General features: G+C 38.4%; 1 long non-coding RNA gene across 1 annotated transcript in view; it reads right to left on the minus strand.

Moving 5' to 3' along the window:
- Nucleotides 1–20,559, minus strand: part of LOC124552721 — a 142,174-nt gene extending 121,615 nt beyond the window's left edge. Inside the window, exons 1-2 of the long non-coding RNA XR_006967965.1 lie at nt 20,425–20,559; nt 19,667–19,804 (exon numbers count right to left, since the gene is read on the minus strand). This is a non-coding gene — a long non-coding RNA (uncharacterized LOC124552721). The remainder of the gene's footprint in view (nt 1–19,666; nt 19,805–20,424) is intronic.
- Nucleotides 20,560–23,569: the final 3,010 nt, after the last annotated feature.

The following is a 23,569-nucleotide window of genomic DNA, read 5'->3' on the forward strand; positions in this document are numbered from 1 at the left end:
CGTAAAGAATAAGGAGGCACTTATAAATTCGCACCAGGAGCTAATACAAATAGTCGGCATAATTTGAGGTGTGTGGAGTTTGGCAAACAGAAAGGGATTAATCAGTACAAGTAGGGATAGTGAGAAGCTAATGTAATTCACTTGTTTTTGTGTGTGTATAATAGTAATTGTTATTTTTTTAGTTTTAAAATTTTCCAACAGATATAAATGGCTGCTTAAAATAAATGAACATCCAATTCTGTCAATGCATTTGGTCGTTGCATTGCCTCTTTTGTGTGTGTCAATTCCATTGGGCATCGTGTGTAAAGCACGAATTTGGGGATTCCTACAGACTTAGTATTTTGGAGGCTGCTCTGTGATCCAATTTTGACACATTTTACGTCATCTTTGCTGATGATGGGTGCAGAGTGACACACACATGGTTGCAGTAGTTAGAGTTGGGTACCAGACTCATCACCATGAGATGTGCAACTGGAAAGAGTAGGCAGAGCAGCACCAGGTGCTACGATGAAATATGTGTTGTGACGTAACACCATGGGCTGGTGTAGATTATGCAAGTAAGGGAAAGCTGAGAGTCAACAGTCATTTGCATAGAGGAACACCATTGCATAAAAAACCTTTCATCATAATATTAAAACTGCTACGTCTTTGTGTAAAAGTATGCAAGTTTAATTCTGTAGGATAATGTATTTATAAGTACTGGATCATTCTATAGTTAGTAGTAATGCTTCAGTCGCCACTTCAAGCTATTTACACTACTGTTCAGAGACAGACAGAAATTATGCATCAATGGTATGCTAAGTGGTACTGAATGTGTCACCTAAGAAATCAAATGTAGCATTAAGTGGAGATTTTGTAAAATGGTGAGGCTAGAGAGAAAACATTACGCTGTCATTAAGATTTATCTGGGGAAAACCAGAGCAGCAAAGGAGCATAACCATTAGTTTGAACTGCAGAAGGATCCCAGGGATCTTTCCCTTTCCAGAAATGTGTTCAACATTGATTTAGTATAGAAAACTGTTGACTCTGCAATGTATTTCGACAAAGGGTGGGCAAACAGTAATGGATTCAACCGAGCTCAACAAGACGAGAGCCTATTGACTAAGAATGGATTAGGAGGAGTTAGAATCTGGTCTTAAGTGGTAGGCATTTACATGTAAAAGCCAACAGGCTCGCCGGCCGAAGTGGCCGTGCGGTTAAAGGCGCTGCAGTCTGGAACCGCAAGACCGCTACGGTCGCAGGTTCGAATCCTGCCTCGGGCATGGATGTTTGTGATGTCCTTAGGTTAGTTAGGTTTAACTAGTTCTAAGTTCTAGGGGACTAATGACCTCAGCAGTTGAGTCCCATAGTGCTCAGAGCCAGAGCCAACAGGCTGGCTAACAGCTACAAATATCCAAAGCTGTGTTGTTTGGAAACACCAGGGCTCTGAACAGGACAAATACTCGAATAACTTAGAATGAGATTAGAAATATTCATACAGTAAGCATAACGGTTATATGTCAACCAACTAATGCAATCCTATGTACACAAGCACCAACTGCAACTACAAGCATAACTAGACTCTATACTGTAGGAATTTACGCATTATACATAACAAATAAGGCAGACATAATATCAGATAATGGCATTGTACAGCAGTCATTATAAACAGTAACGCTGGAAATTTCATTATTATTATTTAATATGCTACCATGATAAGTGTTTATATCAATCGCCTCATACAAGAAAAATACTACAGACACCACACTTATACAGGAAGCGGTACATAGATAATCATGTGCCAAATTAATTTGACATGTTGATGTTACCGACAGTATTTGATTGAATGTGTGAAAAATACTCATTGTTGCCTATAAAAAGTATACATCTGTGCTTAAAGGAGTAATAATTAGTATGATTAGACATGGTATCAAATACTGTTTCATGTAACATACATAAATTAGTTGTAGAATTATTAATGCAGGAATGGGGTCCAATTCCATTTACATTTACAGGTTGTTTCCACTCCATTTCAACTGCATGAAATCTATCAAAGTGTTGTAAAAAGTGCATTACGTGGTAGGGATCTAATAGACACCCCATTAGTTATCTTTGGTGTCTTTGGTGGTCATAGTGGTGGGAGATGTGGTCTTGGTAGCTGCTGGAAAATGCAAACACAAGTTATGTTATGGCCATCAGACAGAGAGGGCTGGTTTGGTTTTTCTGACATGAGACTGAATATTTGATTATGACCATCATAAACCTGTATTTTTTATGACTGGGAGTCCAGCCAACTCAGAGATTACGAACAGAGACTTGAGTTTATGACTTTGGCTGACAGAGCATGTGCATGTATTGCACTTTATATGGACTTTAGTTTATGCAGCTGAGAGTGGGGTTAAAAGACCTGGTATATAAACACACTTAGCATTTTAAGCATATTAAGTGAAGACTACCATCACTCACATGCTGCCAGTTATGTTGAAAATGGGACATTCTTACTAAATGACTCACTGTTTTGCTTCATAAAGGACCACAAATCAGCACAAAGTCATGTCTTTATGAATTAACCAGTTACATTAAACATAATTCCAGGGCATAGCATATGTTATTACTGCAATTTTTCTGATATGTTGCATGTAATAATGTTTAACTCACATTGTGTGTCTGCCCTCCATCATTTGGTGGCAGGATTACCAGTGCAGTGGACTGATTGGCCTCTATCACATTAGGGTGTTAAGAACGCTGTGTATGCCACAACCCTGAAAAACCTACGAGCCAAAATTTTGACTAACAGAGTCGTGCATTGGGCCATACAGTTAAGTCACGAATGGGGTCTTTCTTGTCCGGAATGTGGGCTTAAATTTATTTAGTTGTGAATTTACAATCAAGAATGTGTTGTCTCTGTCCTGAGAGGTGTAGACAATTTTGTATAGGGGCATCGAGCTTAGAAAGATTCAGCAGTAGTAGTACACAGAGTTGCTTGTGATATTAAGCAGTGGAGGAGGGAAGATGATGGTACAATGAAAGTGCATTGAATAGGTGTCATGAGCTTCAGCATCAGAGATCAACCGTGCAGAAATCAGCTACAACCATGAGAGCTTCAGTGTCGTCATCAACAGCAGATCTAGAATCGGTATAAATTAAAATCAATGTAGATGTCAATGTAATAGAAGGAAACATTCCACGTGGGAAAAATTATATATAAAAACAAAGATGAGGTGACTTACCGAACGAAAGCGCTGGCAGGTCGATAGACACACAAACAAACACAAACATACACACAAAATTCAAGCTTTCGCAACAAACTGTTGCCTCATATGTCTGCTTGTGTCTGTATGTGTGGATGGATATGTGCGAGTGTGCGAGTGTATACCTGTCCTTTTTTCCCCCTAAGGTAAGTCTTTCCGCTCCCGGGATTGGAATGACTCCTTACCCTCTCCCTTAAAACCCACTTCCTTTCGTCTTCCTCTCTCCTTCCCTCTTTCCTGATGAGGCAACAGTTTGTTGCAAAAGCTTGAATTTTGTGTGTATGTTTGTGGTTGTTTGTGTGTCTATCGACCTGCCAGCGCTTTCGTTCGGTAAGTCACCTCATCTTTGTTTTTATAAAAATCAATGTAGATGTTATGATTGAGTGAAAGTTAAATCAAATCAGAACCAAAATTGACAAAATTCCCCATGAAGACTGCTGCGTGGATGAGAAAATAAATTATGTTAAAAAGATCAACGGACCTAAAAGTGGAAAAGATGCATGACCATTGAGAGGTGGTGTTAATTACTGTTTTCTAATGCAGAATGCACTTTTGGGGAAAACACAAGATGTGATTCAGAATGTGTCTGAAAGAACTGTAAATTGCAAAATGGTCATTGGAGAAAAGTCAGTGGGGTTCGGAGGAGACGAGTTTGAAAGTAGATGTATTAGGCCGGTATTACACTATCAAATTTCTTTGTCAAAGATTTGATCAAAGCTGTGATCCAATATTCCGTCCAATATATTTGACAAAGATCTTTGACATAGCGCTACAAGGGGTATTACACTTTCGTCAAATTTTTGTCAAAGTTCAAGATGGCTGACAACAACTTGTTATTAACCGCAGCAGTTCTACGTACTCCAATTGCATTGTGTGCACATGCGGAAAAGAAGTGGGGGGGAAATGGAACCATACATACGAGGTTGACAGTCTTAAATTCCTGGGATTACAACTTGATAATAAATTCAGTTGGGAGGAGCACACCACAGAACTGCAGAAAGGCCTTAACAAATCTGTATTTGCAATTCGAGTGTTAGCAGACATAGGCAACATAAAAATGAAAAAGCTTGCATACTTTCATTCCATAATGTCATATGGGATAATATTTTGGGGTAAATCTTGAAGTCAAACAAAAGTTTTCAAGGTCCAAAAGCGTGTAATACGTATTATTTGTGCAGTAAATTCACGGACGTCCTGCAGAAACCTCTTCAAAGAACTGGGTGTACTAACTACTGCCTCTCAGTATATTTACTTCTTAATGAAATTTGTCGTAAATAATATATCTCTTTTTCCAACAAACAACTCAGTTCATACATACAATACCAGGAATAAAAATGATCTGCACAAGGACTTAAAAGCACTTACTTTAATTCAAAAAGGGGTCCACTACTCAGGAACACTCATCTTCAATAATTTGTCAGGAAACATAAAAAATTTAGTTAGAAATAAAGATCATTTTAAAAGAAGCTTGAAAGACTTACTACTGGCCAACTCCCTCTACTCCATTGGCGAAATTTTTAATAGAAACAAATGATGTATTGTATTTATTCATACTATTAGTATTGTTATTTCAGCTTAAAAAAAAAAACAACATGTTCCACATCCACGAGGATCTCCTCAGCATGGATCTATGGAATGAAAAACTAATCTAATCTGCGTGAAGCCGTGGGTTTTACGACGACACGATAAAAGCATTCAACAAAACTTGTTACGTGAGCTTACAGTGGAAGACGTCAAGTCGTACATCAATTACTTAAGAATGGATGAGCATACATTTCTGTATGTGCTCAATGAAGTGTATCCTCATATCACACAATATTAACTTAAGAACTGCTACATCTTCAGAAGACAGGCTCACTATAACATTCCGATTCCTTGCTACAGGAGAGGGTTATGTTATGTTAGGTTAGGTTAGGTTAGGTCAGGTCTCCAATCTTCTTAATCTATTTTTGTATTCAGAGTGCCTCACGTTGTAAAGCGCCTCATCAGCTTCAGACATCTCTATTAATTTTGTAGTTGTCGGCACACACCAATTGTATTTACCAGCAATGGTTATAAAAACACTACAGACGACAGAACGCTGCAGCGGTGCTAGCGCTCCATGTGGTAACATGTCACATTGCAGTGAACAGAAGACAAGCGGTTTCTTTGATCAAATATACAGCGAGGCCCTAGATTTGATCAAATATTGGACGACATTTGACAAAGTCCCTATTACACTATCAAAAATCTTTGACAAAGATACTGGACAAAGAAATTTGATAGTGTAATACCGGCCTTAGTGACGGATCAGGTCGCCACGTTAATAAATGCACCATGTGGTTGACCAGGATCTTAAATACGCTTTCCTAACAATGGAAAGTGCCATCTGACAGATTTTCTTGTAGCATATAAAGACAGCTGCACACCAGGAATTTCTGATGAGTGAAAAATAAAGCTAGTGGAAAAGCAGTTAGAAAGAAATGTGCAACAGTGGGAAAAAACTGTTCAATGACTTGTTTAGCTAATATGAGGAATTTGAAAAATGTTTTGTAAATAAATCCTGGAGAGAGCCAAAACAGACGAAACTTCAGAACAAGTTCGTAAATGGACCAATTTATAGACATAGCAACACATAAATGAAATAGTTTTGTGTATGTGAAGTAGCTAAAAACCCATGCACAAAGCTTGACTGCTGGATGTTCTAACTGAAATTAGAATGCTCCAGTGACAATTTCCAGGATCGATGCAATGGGACTTAATACACAGCCCAACCAACCCAGTAGCTAAATTCTTGGAATTTTTAGTGAAACTGGAAACCACAGGGTTTCCACCAGCAGGCAAGGGAATGGGAACTACAATGTATATTTTAATTAGAACAAAAGGAATCAATACAATATATTTCACAGGAGCATCAGTAATTATGGAAATAATTAATAAAGGGGGAATAATGAGGAAGAAATTTTAGACATCAGGACAAAGAGTAAAGGTCTAAACAACCAGCAATGCAAGGCCAACATAACCACAACAGGAGAGCAGAAAATTAGATTTCTCTGCCTCTCAGGTCCAGAGATTTCAATCTAAACCAGCATGGTAAAGGACAAGATGGGTAGCAAATCCGAAAATATATAGTGAGTTACAAAGCAAGGTTGAAATAATGAAAATGGGAGGACAAGAAAGTAGGGACAAATCAGATGCAGAGTAACAGCAAGAAAAGACAAATACATGGAAAAGATGTATCAAATGACAAGAAAATCAGAGTAAAAGATTTATTTGATTCAGGGTATGATGAGGCTATTGGTGGAAAATATTGAAAAACAATATTGGTATCAGTTTCGAGAATAGAAGCTGATATAACCTTGGCAGAGACTGAAGTAATCTCATCTCAACTGATATATAATCCAACAGCAGCAATCACTGCAATGTCGGTTGTAGCTCACTGGATGCATCAATGGATGTTCAAGAAGGAAGTGATAGTGGTTCATATGTTGTATTGACCGATGTAGATAGGGTCGGATTTACGTTGAGAGATGTAATTCATTCACTGTCAAAGGGAAGTCAGGAGGAGATTTCAGAGAGTAAAGTAATGGGTGAGCATTGTGATACTGCTGGATTAGATGTGTCACAAGAGAAAATCAAAGCTTTCATTTCTATAGTGGATGGGGAGCCAATCATTTTAGATGATGATAAAAAGTCAATGACAGTTATAAGCCAGACACAGAGAACAGCTGGATCACAAAATTAATGCTGAGTAGTACATAAAGGAGGAAATGTAATACAGTTTTATGATTGGAGATCATATATGAAAATTTTAAAATTGCTGTTACTGAAATTGTGGGAGAATTATTAGTTTAAGGTGGTGAAAGCACTTAACAGAAGGACACAAAAGTTAGCGCAAGAGAAGTGTATGATGAACATTTTTTTAAAAATTGTGAAGTTGAAAAGATGTCCGTCAAATGTCTATGATGTGTATATTATGGGTCAGTCCCTAGAGCAAGGGGCGAGAACAGGTCCTAATTTGAGGAAATCGGGGGTTGCATTAATTCCAGTGGAATACTCAGTTGTAGCTAGAAATATTTAAGCATAAATGGAGCAGCTCACTACCAGATAATACACATTGTACAAAACTTTGGTAGATTGTGTGCAGAGGAAATGGAATGAAAACAGGCTGAAAATGTAAATGTAGATGTATATGTAAATGGAATTGGAGCCCATTACTACAATAATAGTTCCACAATTAATTTAGATTTTTTACTTGAAACATTATTTGATACTATGTCTACTGATACTAATTACTATACCTTTAAACACATATCTATGCTTTTCATAGACAAGAATGTGTGGTTATCACACTTTTATTTAAATACCATTGACAAAATCAATGCATTAAATTAATGTGTTATACTATTAATTACATACCACTTTCTTTATAAGTGAATGTGTGAGTATTTTCTGTATGGCTCAATTAATGTGCACACTCATTATCATGATTTTTTAAATAACAATAATGTAATTTCTGTTGCTACTCGTGATAATAACTACTGTGTAAACCATTATCAAATATTATGTCTACCTTGTAAGCCTGCTATGTTCGTTATTTATAATGTGTAAAAGCATACAGTGAACAGTCTAATTACGCCTGTAGTTACAGTTACTGCATGTGTACATAGCATTGCATTCCTTTGACAGACACATAACACTTTGGATTACTGCCTCAATGTCTCTCGTCTCATTCTAAGTTATTAGAGTGTTTGTTCTAGTCACAGCCTCGGCATTTCCAAACAGAACTGCAATGTACATATGTACCTTTTAGTTGCCCTCCTGTCTTTTACACGCAAGTGCCTACTATTTAAGACTAGATGCTCACTCCTGCTAATCCATTCTTTGGCCATAGGTCCTCGTCATGCCAAGCTCAGTGGAACCATTACCATTTACCAGGCTACACCCATATACTTAGCAACATCAACTGTTTCCTATAGTAATGCCATGTTAAATGCATTTACCAAAAGAGAACCAAAGTAATGTCCTTCAGCAGTTCAAACTAATGGTTATGCTCCTTTGCTACACTGGTCTTTCATACAACACTTGTTAAGGAGTGTCTTTTATTGTTTATGTTTAGTGGCCTTACTGCAGCAGTGGAACATTTACTTATTTCTCCAGTTTTACCAATAACTCTTAATGGCAGCATAATGTTTTCTCTCTAGCCTCATCATAATACAGAATCTCCACTCAATGCTACATTTGATTTATTTGATGACACATTCAGTACCACATAGTATACCATTGATTTTAGCATACTTTCTATTTGTGTCTGACCAGTAGTGTAAGTAGATTGAAGTGCCGAATGAAGCAATAGTTGTAAATATAGAATGATCCAGTACTTATAAATATACTATTCTATAGATTAAAAATTGAGTGACTCTGCATACCTTAGCACAATGAAGCAGTAACTTTACATATTATCATGGAAGGTCTTTTATGCAACAGTGTACCTTTCCGCAAATTATTGTTGACACTCACTTGTCACTTATTTGAATAATTGTTTCATCATTGTGCTTAACTTTTATAATAGCCAATTGTTCACAGCACCTGGCATTGCTCTCCCTACTCTTTCCAGCTGCACATCTCACAGTGATTAAGTCTGATACCCAACAGTAAGTACTGAAACCATGCCTGTGTCACTCTGCACCCAACATCAGCCAAGATGATGTAGAATCTGTCAAAATTGGATCTCAAAGCAGCCCCCACAAGTCTAGGTCTGAATGAATCCCCAAAGTCTGTGCTCTGTACATCGTTCCCAGTGGAGCTGACATGCTTGTTAGAGCCAATGCAAACCAGCTTAATGCTTTGACAGAACTAGATGTACATTTATTTTAACTAAACATTTATATCCCTTGATATATTTTAAATCTAACTCTATGACAATTACAGTTATACACATACAAAAACATTTTAATTACATTAGCTCCTCATCACCCCTACTTGAACTGATTGATTGCCCTTTCCCAGCCTCCACATGCCTTGAATGATGCCAACTATTTGTAATACCTCCTGGTGTGAAATTTTAAGTTCCTCCTTATTCTTTCAATTCCTTTGAGCACTATTAAGATCACCATAACACAAGACATAAATATCCAATGAATATTTTTACATTAAACATGTATTACTTAATAATTTTATGCATAATTTTATATCTGTTATGTACAGTAATGGTGAGTGAAACAGCTCTTATGTGATGGAGTCTGGGGCAATGTTCACATACAAATGCAGCATTTTTTGTTCACTACCAAGCATCCCGTTCAATTTTATTCTTGCTATTCTATGTTCTTCTTTTAATTTTAACCATTTTTTCATGTAACTTAATATCATGCTATACTTCATCATAAGATCAGTGCCCCACACAACATCTTTTATTGAGATGTTAGTGCAAGAAAAATGTATGATGAATTCTGTTTAAAAGACTGTGAAATTGAAAAGATGTCTATGATGTGAATATCAGGGGTCAAGCCTCAGAACAAGAACTGAGAAGAGGTCCTAGTTTGATAGAAATGGAGGGTCCCATTAATTGCAAAGGAGTACTCTATTGGAGCTACAAATATTTAAACATTAACAGGGATTTATGGCCACAAAATGTTGGTGAAGGTGATGTGATGTTTTCCTTATCGGCTGAGATGGTGGAGCTGTTAGGTCAGAGGAATCAGTTGAGTTGTTTTTGGAGGAGGATGAAAAGGGTGAGGTAAATAATTAAATTATATGTGTAGATGGTAAAGCTACTGAGAGTAATACAATAGAAGAAAAGACGAGTACATTAAACTCTGTCGAGAGCACTGAATCAGACTTTGAATGACGAAGTCAAAATAGATTGTAGTACAAAAGATCTAGAGAGGTATACTAAAGATGAATGGTGTTTATGTAGTCAGAGTTACAGGCATCAGAAGGGTATGCCAGAGTTTGAAAAGGCTAAGATAAGGAATGAAATTGATAAGAGAATCAGGTGTGGAGGAATAACTTCATGAATTAATGGTAGGAGATAACAAGGCTCTGCAGTTTTGCATGGAGAAAATGCAGACTGACCTAATAAATGAAATTTCAGTTGTAAAAACCAATTACATTCAAAGACAGATGAAGCTCATTAAAGTGGAGAGGAAGTTAGCTCAAATCAGAACCAGTATGTGCCACATGAGAAAATAAATGATGTTAAAAAGTCAATGAGGCTAAAAGTGGAAAAGATGCATTACTAATTTAGGGGTGGTGTTAATAACTGTTTGCTGAAGCAGAATGAACTTTTGGAGGAAACATGAGATATACTTCACAATATGTCTAAGAGAACTGTAAATTGCAAAATGGTCTTTGGAGAAACCCAGTTAGGTTTGGAGATGAGCTTGAATGTAGATGTGTTAGCGACGGATCAGGTCGCCATTATAATAAATGTACCATGTGGTGGACCAGGATCTTCAATATGCTTTCCAAACAATCGAAAGTACCATCTGATAGATTTTCTTGCAGCATTTAAAGACAGTTGCACACCAGAAATGTCTCATGTGTGAAAAATTAAACTAGTGGAATGACAGAAGAAAATGTGCAACAGTGGGAAAAATTGGTGAATGACTTGTTTATCAGTTATGAGGCACCTGAAAAATGTTTTGTAAATAAAGTCTGGAATGAATCACAATGGACAAAACTTCCAAACAAGTTCTTGGGTGGGCCAATTTACAGACACAGCAATACAATAATGAGAAGTTTTGTGAATGTGAAGTAACGAAACTGATGCACGAAACGTGACCGCTGGCTGCTCTAAGTGAAATTACGATAGTCGAGCGAATAGATGCAATGGGATCTAGTACACAGCCCAACAAACTCAGTAGGCAAATTATTGGATGTGTAGTGAAACTGAAAACTGCAGAGTTTCTACCGCAGGTGCGGGAATGGGAACCAAAATGTAAATTTTAATTAGGACAAAATGAATTAGTCCTGTGTATTTCACAGGAACAGCATTATTTATGGAAATAATTAAGAAAGAGGGAATAATGATGATGAAAATTTTAAACATCATGAAAAGGAACAAAGTTTTGCATGACCAACAATGCAAGGACAGCAGAACCACAACAGGAGAGCAGAAAACTAGATTTCTCTGCATCTCAGGTCCAGATATGTAGAATGTAAAAGGGAAAGATGGGTAGCAAATCCGAAAATATATAGTGGGTTAGAAAGGAAGGTTGAAATCATTGAAATGGAGATGGTAAAGGAGGGCAAGAAAGTAGGGAAAAATCAGAAGCAGAGTAACAGCAAGGGAAGAAAAATACATGGGAAACATACATCAAATGACAATAAAATGGGAGTAAAAGATTTTTTGATTCAAGGGAGGAAGATGCTAATCGTAAAAGACTTTGTAAAACTAAATCACTATCAGTTTTATGACCAGAAGCAGATACAACCTTGGTGGAGATTGAATGGAATTTATGTCAATTCATATAAAATGCAGCAGCAGTAATCATTGTGATGTCAGTTGTAATTCAGTGAATGTACTGGTGAATGTTCAAGATGACAGTAATAGAGGTTCACATGTAATATTGATGGATGTAGAGAAAGTTGAATTTATGTCAAAGAAAAGTGAGGAGGAGATTTCAGAGAATACAGTAGTGGATGAGGATTGTAATACTGTTGGATTAAGATGTATCAGAAGAGAGAATCAAAGCATTCATTTCTGTAGTGGATGGTGGGCTAATTGTTTTATATGATGATAAAAAGTCAATGAGAGGTTCTAAGTCGGACCCACAGACCAGTAAGAAATTATGAGGAAACTATTGTGTGGGATCATGAAATAACACTGAGTAGTACATAAAGGAGGAAGCAGAATACAGTTTTATGATGAGAGATGGAAAATTTCAAAATCACTATTAATGTAATTGTGGAACAATAAATAGATTAAGGTGGTGAAAGCGCTTATTAGAAGGAGAGAAAAATTAGGACCAGAGAAGTGTATGATGAATTCTTATAAAAAGATTGTGAAATTGAAAAGATGTCCATGGAATGTCTATGATGTAATATCAGGGGTCAGACCCTAGAGCAAGGGTGGAGAACAGATCCTAATTTGATGGAAATGGAGAATCCCTTTAATTCCAAAGGAGTACTCTAGTTAAGTTAGAAACATTTAAGCATAAATGGAGTAGCTCACTACCGGATAATACACTTTTACAACCTTTGAAAGATTGTGTGTGGATGAAATAGAATGAAAATCCCCTGGAAATGTAAATGTAGGTGTAAATGTAAATGGTATTGGACCCCTTAACTGTAATAATAATTCTACAATTAACTTACATATTTTACATCAAAACTTACTTGGTACTGTGTATACGGATAATAATTACTATTCCTTTAAGTACATGTCTAAGCTTCTCATAGACAAGAATGTGTGTTTATTGCACTTTCATTCAAATACCACTGACAAAATCAATATTTAAATTAATCTGTTACACTATTCATCATGTACCACATCTTTTATAAGTGTTTGTGTGGAGTAATTTCTGGTATGACAATTAATGTAAACACTTATTATCATAGCATTATAATCATGATAACATAATTTGTGTTGCCACTCATGATGACTATTGTGGAATGCCATTGTCTGATATTATGTCTACCTTGTAAAGCTGCTGTGTTTGTTATTTATAATGTGTAAATGCCTACAGTGTAGAGTCTAGTTACACTTGTAGTTGAAGTTGGTGCTGGTGTACATAGGATTACATTCCTTCAACTGACATAACTGTTTGGCTTACTGCATCAATCTCTCTTGTCTATTTCTAAGTTACTAGAGCGTTTGTTCTATTCAGGGCTTTGGCATTTCCAAACAACATTACTTTGGGCATATGTCCTCTGGCCTTTTACATGTAAGTGACTAACACTTAAGACTACCTGCTCACTCCTGCAAATTCTTTGTCCATAGGCCCTAATCGTGCCGAGCTCAGTGGAAACCAATTACCATTTGCCAGGCTACATCCATATACATAGCAGCATCAACTGTTTCCTATAGTAATGCCGCGTTGAATGCATTTCCCCACAAGGGAACTGTCCTTGACGTCCTTCAGCAGTTCAAACTAATGGTTATGCTCCTTTGCAGCTCTGGTCTTTCATACAACACTCGTTAAGGAGTGTCTTACTGTTTATGCTTAGGGGCCTTACTGCAGCAGTGGAACATTTACTTAATTCCCAAGTTTTAAGAAATAACTTATAATGACAGCGTAATGTTCTCTCTCTAGGCACATCATGTTACAGTATCTCCACTCTATGCTACATTTGATTTATTAAATGACATATTCAGTACCACCTAGCATACCATTGACGTTAGCATAATTTCTATCTGTGTCTGACCAGTAGTGTCAGTGGTGAATGAAGCAGTACTACTAACTTAGAATGATACAGTACTCATAAAGACACTATTCTATAGATTTAAAATTAAGTGAATTTGCATCCTTTTGCACGAAGAAGTAGCAATTTTAAATACTGTCAGGAAAGGTTTCTTATGCAGTGGTGTTCATTTGTGCGAATTATTCTTGACTGTCAACTGTCACTTATTCGAATAATTTATACCAGTCCAATTCACAAGTTTCATCATAGCACTTCATTTTCGTAATAGCCAATCGGTCACAGCACCTGGCCTTGCTCTCCCTACTCTTTCCGTTTGCACTTCTCATGGTGCTGAGTCTGGTACCCAGCACTTAAGTACTGCAACAATGCATGTGTCACTCTGCACCCACCATCAGCAAAGATGACGTAGAATCTGTCAAAATAGGTTCATTAAACAGTTCCCAGAATACTAAGTCCAAATGAATTCCCAAAGTTTATGCTGTGCACACCATTCCCAGCAGAACTGACACACATTGTAGGAGCCAATGCAAACTGCCTAATGCTTTGACAGAACTGGATGTTCATTTATTTTAAGTTTACATTTATATCCCTTGATAGATTTTAATCCTAACAAAATGACAATTACAGTTACACACGTACAAAAACAATTTAATTACATTAGCTTGTCATTACTGCTACTTGAACTGATTGACCTCTTGAGCTTTCCCAACCTCCACATACCTTGAATTACGCCAACTGTTTGTTATACCGCCTGGTGCGAAATTGTAAGTTCCTCATTATTCTTTATATTTCTTTGAGCTCTATTAAGATCACCATAACACATGACACAAATATCCCATGAATATTTTTATATTAAACATTTAATATTTAATAATTTTATGCATAATTGTATATCCATTATGTACAGTTATGGTGAATAAAACAGTTCCTCTGTGACAGAGTCTGGGGTAATTGTAACATACAAATGCATTGTTTGTTGTTCGCCACTGAGCATTCCGTTAAATTTTATTTTTGCTTTTCTAGCTTCTTCTCAAATTTTAACCATTTTTTCTTATAACTTAGCACTGTCCTAGACTTCATCAGTGCCAAACACAACATCTTTTATTAACTCTTTCACTATAAAGCAACTCATTCTGAACTGAAATCACTGACTTTGCAGTGCTACTAAGATTTCTTCTATTACTGACTTTCTCAACCCACTTGTTGCAAATCTAATTTTCACACCAGTGACAGTAACAATTACCAATTTCTTGTTTTTTTGCCTATTTAACAAATTTTCTAAAATTGCTGACACCTTGCTCCCATAACCGATAAGTGCATGCATTTTCTCATCACAATTATTGATTTCTATGTTCTTCCTCCAAACATTTTTCCCTTCATAGATCATTTTCTATGTCTCTGTACTTCCAGTGCATACATCTTGTCTGTCAAACAGTCTTGAGCCTTGTTATCTGGTTCCATTAATTCATCAAGAAATTCCTTCACTTCCGGTTCTCTGATCAGTTTCCCTACCTATCTTGGCCTTTTGAAAATTCCATATACCTGTATGATGTCTGCAATTTTGACTACATAATCACCATTCCTCTTTTGTGTAATTGTCTAGATCTTTTGTACTCCCATCTAATTCCACTTTGTCATTCGAAGCCTGATTTGATCCTCTCGACACAATGTAATGTACTCATCCTTTCTTCTATTGCATTACTCTCCATAGCTTTACCACGTACACAAAAAATGTAATTATTTAACTTATCCTTTTCATCTTCCTCCAACAACACTTCATCTGATTCCTCCGACCTAACAGTTTCCCTAACTCATCTGATGAGGTGTTTGGTGGCTGCGGTGCCAGGGTGGTGGGTGATTTGCTCTTCGGAGCTGTTGGAAAATGCGAGGAATGGTTACGTTACGGCTATCAGATAGAGAGGACTGGTTTGGTTTTTCTGATGTGAGAGAGAATGTTTAATTATAACCATAATAAACTAGTATTTTTCATGATATGGAATGGAGCCAGGTGATAAGATTGAGGTTTGTTGGTTTGTGGGATTGAAGGGACCAGACTGCTACGGTCATCGGTCCCCTATTCCAAAACCTTCAATCACCCACAAAGAATGAAAAACGAACAATGGACACGAGAACAGATGACATAGGACAAGAAAGACGCAGACTGAGACAAGACAAAATGAATTAAAATCACACAGAGTGTGACAGTGGTTGGCCGACCAGAGAGACAAAAAAAGGAAAAGCCAACCACCAAGAAACACACTAAAAACTCACACTTAAATAGTAGGCCAAAGGCCAGAACCAATACAAAAAGGACAAACACTTAGATTAAGTGATAAAAACCCCCCTGCCCAAATAAAACACAAAACTAAGCTTGCCATAGCAGTGTCATCATTTAAAAGGGCAGGGAGCATATCAGGCAGCGCAAACGTCTGCCTGAGCACAGTTAAAAGGGGACAGGCCAACAAAATGTGGGCCACTGTCAAAGCCGACCCGCAGCAACATAGAGGCGGGTCCTCATGGTGCAGTAAATGGCTGTGTGTGAAGCGGGTGTGGCCAATGCGGAGCTGACAAAGGACTACTGAGTCCCTGCGAGTGGCGCGCATGGATGACCGCCACACATCCGTCGTCTCCTTGATAGGACGGAGTTTGTTTGGTGTGGTCAGGTTGCGCCATTCAGTGTCCCAAAGTTCGAAAACTTTGCAGCATAAGATTGCTCGCAAATCAGTCTCCGGGAGGCCAATGTCTAGAGATGTTTACTGGTGGCCTGTTTGGCCAGGCGGTCAACATGTTCATTGCCGGGTATCCCAACATGGCCTGGGGTCCACAAAAAGACCACAGAGTGGCCGCAATGAGCAAGAGTATGGAGGGACTCCTGGACAGCCATCACAAGACGAGAGTGGGGGAAGCACTGGTCGATAGCTCGTAAACTGCTCAGGGAGTCGCTACAGATAATGAAGGACTCACCTGAGCAGGAGCGGATATACTCTAGGGCACGAAAGATGGCGACCAGCTCAGCAGTGAAAATGCTGCAGCCAGCCGGCAATGAATGTTCTTCATAGTGGTCCCCTAGAGTGAGAGCGATAAGATAGAGAACAGAAACTTAAGACTGTATCTTTAGCTGATGGAGGATGTGATTGCATTTCATTATATATGGATTCTAAAATCCATATATAATGAAATTCAATCACATGCTCCATCAGCTAAACATACAGTCTTAAGTTTCTGTTCTCTATCTTATCGCTCTCACTCTAGGGGACCACTATGAAGAACATTCATTGCCGGCTGGCTGCTTCTGATCGTGAGGTTAGAAGATCTGATGTATAAACGCACTTAGCAATTTGAGCATATTAAGTGGAGATTACCATCACTCGTGTGCAGTTAGTTAGGTTGGAAATAGCACATCCTTACTTGATGGAGCCACATTTTTATTTCATTAAGGACCACCATTCAGTAGGATGCTATATCTTTTTAATTAAATAAATTACATGAAATATAAATCTGAATTGCAGCATACATTATTACTGTGATTTTCCTGATCTTTTATCTTTAGTTATCTCTAACTCTCTTTACATGTCCTCTCTCATCCATTTGACAGTAGGATCACAGTGTTTTGACTGATTGCTCACTACCATATCAGGGCTTAGACCAGACGGTTTACGGCTCAACCCTGAGACATCTACGAGTGGAGCTTTTAAAGATCACTAACACCAACACCACCACCACCACCACCACCACCACCACCACGATTATCATCAGCTGAAGTGTGACTTTCACATTTAAAATATAATTAAGAAACAATTATTTCATGTAGACTTCACCCTGTTGTTTAGGGTTGTGAATGGAGTCATCTGCTCTGGTGGCAAGATATTCAACAAGTTTCCACACAACATGAAACTGGGAGTATCTACCAATTCAAAAGAAAATTAAAAAGCATTCCCAGTTACCAAACTTTCTACAAATTATCTGAATGCCCTAACACTAGGAAATGATAAGCTGTTGCCTATAAAGCAAGTATCAAAGTATGACTAAAAACTGCATAACAAGCAGTTATGTACTCTAAATAAAACACAGTAAATAAAGTTTTAGGTACATATTTCCTTTGAAATATACCATTCTAATAAAGTAAATATTAAGCTACCGATATCAATAAGCAGCAGCAATATGGCACGATTGAGATGCCACCATCCTTTTGTTCAGAGAAGCAGATTTCCTTCTGATTTAGGACATGCCATTAAATTTAAATGTTAAACATGGAAAGTGTTACACAGTGCAGTGATAAGTTAAAGCAGTATACGGATAAGGTTTCCACAATTTCCTTGACTTTTCTTAATTAACCTTTATCTTCGTTCGTTGCATATCCCTGAAGGCTATCTTTCTTGTTGGGCTCTATGAAACATGATGAAGTAATGAATGGAACTGGATTTACGTTTAACCTCTAATTGTCTTTTGTGGATATGAGAAATCAATGAGCACCCCCCCCCCCCCTCTCCCCCAATTGTATGGTCTTTTTCAAGAACCTTCTCCAAAGAGCTTAAATTGCAGATGACACCACTGGGCCTTGATTTTACTTACAAATGCTATTGTAACCTGGTAATCACTTCCCAAAGAGTTTTGAGCTAGTTCTGATATTCCCTCTTTTGTGGCTATTAGCCAGCAATAAGATCTTTCTGGTCTTTGTAAAAGTTTTCTTCCCACACAGACTGCTTGAAACTTCTTGGGTTCTCTGAATGCTTTTGTCCTCACATGTGGAGGAAACAATAGCTAGGCTGGAAACTTCAGAGTTTTAGGGGTCCGTGTATCAATAATCAGTGTAAGCTGGAAAAAACACATTTTGGAACTCTTAAAAGAACTGAGTTCAGGTGCATTTGCACTTCAAATCATTGCAAATCTTGGACAGAGACAAATCAACACGCTGATGTATTTTGAGTATTTTCATTCAGTAAGATCATATGGGATAATGTTCTGGGGTAACTCATCTCTGAGAAAGGAAGTGTTCATTGCTCAAAAATGTGCCTGCAAGAATAATATGTGGTGTTCACCCATGATCAGCTTACAGACACCTGTTTAAGGGATTAGGCATTTTGACTACTGCCTGACAGTCTATTTATTCCCTCAAGATGTTTGTTGTAACTAGTCCACTGCAGTTGGATAGGCATAATGATACACATAATTACAATATGATACACATAATTACAATATCAGAAGACAAAATTACATAAAATTATTCATTACTCCACATTACGGTTATTCTTAGCACAAAAAAACTTTGCTTAATGGTGCCACCAAAATTTTTGGTCTTTTTCCCTATGATGTAAAATATCCGACAGAGAGAAAAGTTACATTTTAAAATAAACAGAAAAAAGATTCTTTACTTAATGTGAACTTGTAACGAGAGTGTAGAATGACTTGTTCCACATTATAGTGATTAATTATACAAATGGTCCATGGAACATGTAACTAAATCAGTCTCCAAAGCAATGAAGCTATCAGAGACAAGTAGAATGAAACAAATAGATTTGGAGCATCACCTAGATCTTTGTACAGATTTAGAAGGCTTGACGGTGATCCCCTGTTCTAGTCTAACCATAATATTACAACTGCAGACTGCAGCTCTCAAAATTGCCAACTCTTCTTGCACTACTATCAAATTGGCACCTAGTTTCAAGACAAGCTGCTTGTTTTTCGAACACTTTGCTGCAGAAGAGACCATCACTGTGTTTCTAGAAGTGACAATTAATAGTTGTCATGTATATTGCATTACAACATTCCATACTGCCATTTCTGATGATTCTGTTGTTGTTGTAGTAGTAGTAGTAGTAGTAGTAGTAGAAGAAGAAGAAGAAGAAGAAGATGATGATGATGAACAAATACTAGTAGTAGTAGTAGTAGTAGTAGTAGTAGTCATCTGTGGATCATTTTTACAAGGATGCTGGACATAACACGGTATTACAATTTAATAAACACAAAAATAAGGTAGTACACATAACAGACATTTGCATACTTACAGTACAGTATGGCGGACATAACACGGTATTACAATTTAATAAACACAAAAATAAGGTAGTACACATAACAGACATTTGCATACTTACAGTACAGTATGGCAAGGATGCAACAAGTAGTTGGCTGTGGCCTTACAGTAGTAACCACCTGAAATCCTGAAGTAAATTAGAGAAACCATTGAAAACCTGAATCACAATGGCTACATGAAGATTGGAGCCTCCATCCTCCTGCAACAATGTGCACACTTGTTTATTATAACACTCATGGTAACTGGTTAGAACGCTATGTTAAAGAAAGATAATGCACAAGCGATCTGTGCAAAACCGTTTGAAAATTAGAATTATTTTGGGGAAAATTGGTTACATAATTTAAGAGTAGCTTTCAAGCTTAAATACTATTCGCATCACTATGAAATTTATTTACGAGAGAATACGAATATTATTTATTGGTGAAGATTTTAAGACAGATGTAAACTCACTTGACACAGAAACGGAGGTTAGGGTAGTTCACAGCTACTACACAGTCGTGATAAAATGAAGTACTGGTATTCAACTAGTAGTTTTGTGGATACTGGCGTTATACTAAACTATAGTATAAATAGTACCGGCAACTGCACCAATCTACTGATATTTTCCTAAAACTAAATGCTAAAAGTTAGCTACAGCTTTGTTTTACAACGTCGATGCGACGTATTTTCTCCCTAACTCATATAATCTATTAAGTAAAGATAAACTTGATATACTACAATAGCTGTATCTACGAAACTTGAAATAGCCGAGTCTAAACTATAATTATGACTAACCAGAACAGCAATTCAGTAATTAGAACCTTGAGTTACATTACAAACCTATATTTCACAGCAACCTCTATTCAAAACAAGTAATTAAGAAAAATGTCGAATCTGCTGTGCTGAAAATTCAAAGAAAGAGTAACCTCCGTAAAACATCGAACAATTTCAATTCCAGCGCTTCGAACATTTCGCTCGTTCCTCGTCTCTCATTGGCTACGGGACTGACGCAGTGCCAACATATATAAATTCTAGTTGTTTCAAAGAAATTGCATTTTTTGCATGCTGCACATCGAAATTTTTATTTTTATTTATGCACCCACACGTAAAAAATGGACAACTCATGTTATATTTCAGGACACCCACTGAAGATGCCTTGTAAAAAAGGTGAAACGCATCTGAGTGCATAAATAAAAATAAAAAATTCATTGTGCAGCATGCAAAAAAGGCATTTTCTTTGAAACAACTGCAATTTAGATACAGCTGCTGCGAGAACGACGACTGCAAGAAACGTGCCAACATCTATGCTTAGAAAAAGTAGTTGTTGACACTACCCTGACACAGACTGTGACCCTAATATGAACTGGAAAACTGGCATGTTAGATTTTCTGCCAAGCATCTGTTTTGCTCTTGAAGGGCCAACACTTGCACGAATTTATTGACCGGCCGATCGTCCACACCATTTCGCCCAACAAATCATGTCTTGTGAAGTGCTGTCGTGACAAGCGTCCAACAAAAGTTCAGATACCGGTAATGGGTAACCGGCGGTTAAATGTATCAGGAGACACATGACACAGTACACGAATATTGACTGTCCGTTATCACTTTGTAGTGAGGAACGTCCTCAGCTGCGGGTAAGGAGACTAATTCGCAAATACGACAATGCTGTTTCTCAACCAGTCATGAATAAAAATGTTATTGTTTAGCTTCACGTTTCAGATAGCTTCTGCGACTTATCATTGTCAATAATTTACTAATTTACCATGAAACACGGAAAATGCGAATGATTTATATGGCAAAAACAAACTCCCACTCATTGTTAGAAAAAACAAGAAACAAGATTGATCCATAAGAGAAAGAATTAACAGATGACTTGGTCTCACTGTCAGCCGCCTATAGGGTCTAAAAGAAAATTTACAAGCTAGTAATTTTAAGCGACAACTTTTCCAAACAAGAGCGTCTTCAAAGAAAGCACATATACCGACGAAATTCATTATGGTACTGGTACAGGCATATCCGTGCCGGTGTTTTTTTCTCGTTGTTTCAGTTACCTTCAAGAGCGAAGGTAAAATTTATTTTTCTAGCAGTGAACTTTAATTTTTCGCAACAAATTATAACGTACTTCATGCAACCAGCACATTTATTTAGCATTGGGGCTGCTTCTTAAGTACTTTTCGTACTACATACCAGTAATGGGTTCTCACTTTCCAAAAAAGAAAAGGTAGCAATAGTTTCCAAGTTTGCAATGAATAAACCAGATGAACATGTAAAGAGCTTCTGCTTTAATTCGTCTATTAGAATAGCTGCCATGATCACGATTGTACCTTGATAACTGATACATTTATTGATGCCTTTGATGAAGCCAAGGTTATTTTTGAAAGGAGCACAGCTACATTACACCTCGTGATGTGTATGAAAAAGGCACTTAACACTACTCTCTGCGCTGTTATGCAAATCTGGCATGGACTCCCGCTCCTCTCGCCTTTTACTTTTATCATGCCCCACAGATCCTTGAACGCCATGTGTCCCACCCAGTGTTTGGGCTCCACTTACCCTCACCCCCCCTTCCGCCCCCCTGCATCATCTGCCAACTTAAAAATTCCCTATAACTACTCCTTCATCTTGAAGACCCCCATACCATAAACTCGACACTACCCACCCCCTAGCATTCCCTCCCCCCATTCACTGACTGTGCTACTCTGCTGTACCTCTATCTCCACATCCCCCCAACTCCACACCTCCACATCTTCTCCCAATGGAAACCATAGAAAGGCAAGATACGGCATGATGAGATTAAAACAACAAAGCAGATTACCATGGCTGGCTTAACATGAGGATAAAAAAGGAGAAGCCAGCCACTCTGCAACACATTAAAACCTACACCCTAGAAGCACTAGGTTGGAGGACACAAAGGGACAATGGACATGTGTTGAAACTTAGATCAAATGATAAAACCCACCCTCACGAATAAAACGTAAAACTACACTCCTGGAAATTGAAATAAGAACACCGTGAATTCATTGTCCCAGGAAGGGGAAACTTTATTGACACATTCCTGGGGTCAGATACATCACATGATCACACTGACAGAACCGCAGGCACATAGACACAGGCAACAGAGCATGCACAATGTCGGCACTAGTACAGTGTATATCCACCTTTCGCAGCAATGCAGGCTGCTATTCTCCCATGGAGACGATCGTAGAGATGCTGGATGTAGTCCTGTGGAACGGCTTGCCATGCCATTTCCACCTGGCGCCTCAGTTGGACCAGCGTTCGTGCTGGACGTGCAGACCGCGTGAGACGACGCTTCATCCAGTCCCAAACATGCTCAATGGGGGACAGATCCGGAGATCTTGCTGGCCAGGGTAGTTGACTTACACCTTCTAGAGCACGTTGGGTGGCACGGGATACATGCGGACGTGCATTGTCCTGTTGGAACAGCAAGTTCCCTTGCCGGTGTAGGAATGGTAGAACGACGGGTTCGATGACGGTTTGGATGTACCGTGTACTATTCAGTGTCCCCTCGACGATCACCAGTGGTGTACGGCCAGTGTAGGAGATCGCTCCCCACACCATGATGCCGGGTGTTGGCCCTGTGTGCCTCGGTCGTATGCAGTCCTGATTGTGGCGCTCACCTGCACGGCGCCAAACACGCATACGACCATCATTGGCACCAAGCCAGAAGCGACTCTCATCGCTGAAGACGACACGTCTCCATTCGTCCCTCCATTCACGCCTGTCGCGACACCACTGGAGGCGGGCTGGACGATGTTGGGGCGTGAGCGGAAGACGGCCTAACGGTGTGCGGGACCGTAGCCCAGCTTCATGGAGACGGTTGCGAATGGTCCTCGCCGATACCCCAGGAGCAACAGTGTCCCTAATTTGCTGGGAAGTGGCGGTGCGGTCTCCTACGGCACTGCGTAGGATCCTACGGTCTTGGCGTGCATCCGTGCGTCGCTGCGGTCCGGTCCCAGGTCGACGG

Source organism: Schistocerca americana, chromosome 10 (assembly GCF_021461395.2).
Source record: "Schistocerca americana isolate TAMUIC-IGC-003095 chromosome 10, iqSchAmer2.1, whole genome shotgun sequence".
NCBI classification, from domain to species: Eukaryota; Metazoa; Arthropoda; class Insecta; order Orthoptera; family Acrididae; genus Schistocerca; species Schistocerca americana.